The sequence below is a fragment of the Pygoscelis adeliae genome, unplaced genomic scaffold (assembly GCF_000699105.1).
Source record: "Pygoscelis adeliae isolate BGI_AS28 unplaced genomic scaffold, ASM69910v1 Scaffold442, whole genome shotgun sequence".
In the NCBI taxonomy this organism is placed as follows: domain Eukaryota; kingdom Metazoa; phylum Chordata; class Aves; order Sphenisciformes; family Spheniscidae; genus Pygoscelis; species Pygoscelis adeliae.
The window spans coordinates 711,060-711,582 of NW_008824191.1; the positions used below are offsets into that span (position 1 = coordinate 711,060).

A 523-nucleotide genomic window follows, 5' to 3' on the forward strand; every position below is an offset into this window, starting at 1 on the left:
TCTTTGCTCCTTGTCTCACCTTCCACACCTTGCATCAGAGCCAGGGTGGCGTTTCCATCCTAGACCGTGGTCCAGGGGCAGAGGATCGCAGGAGGGCCAGCTGTGACCTGCGTAAGCCCTGCAAATCAGGCAGGAGGGGCTCACTGCGCCTGTAGAAGAAAATCCAAGTTTCAGGGATGCTGCATGGTGTCCAAGTCATGGTTTAGGATCTGCTGGGAGGGATCCTGGCACGTGGGCCAAGGGGGAGGGGTGCTGTAAGAAGCTGAAAGGCAACATGAGAAGCAGGCAAGGGGGGAGCAGTCAGCACAGGGCAGGGAGTACAGCAGTGAGTAGGTTTCAGGGCTGGGAGCACGGCAGACAAAAAGGTAGTGGGAGATGAGTCAGGGGCCTCTCAGCCATGCTGTCAGGGTGAGAAGGTGCTTACGGGTAGTTTGGAGGCAGGGCAGGCAGGAGCTGGGTGCAGCGCAGGCAGCAGCAGGCGGCTGTGGGGGTCCCCCTTCCTGGCCTGGGCTTCCCAGAACCC

At 60.2% G+C, this 523-nt stretch overlaps 1 protein-coding gene across 1 annotated transcript in view; it reads left to right on the plus strand.

Moving 5' to 3' along the window:
- Positions 1-523, plus strand: part of CNTFR (ciliary neurotrophic factor receptor) — an 88,253-nt gene that overhangs the window by 29,065 nt on the left and 58,665 nt on the right. The gene's annotated exons all lie outside the window — the stretch shown is intronic.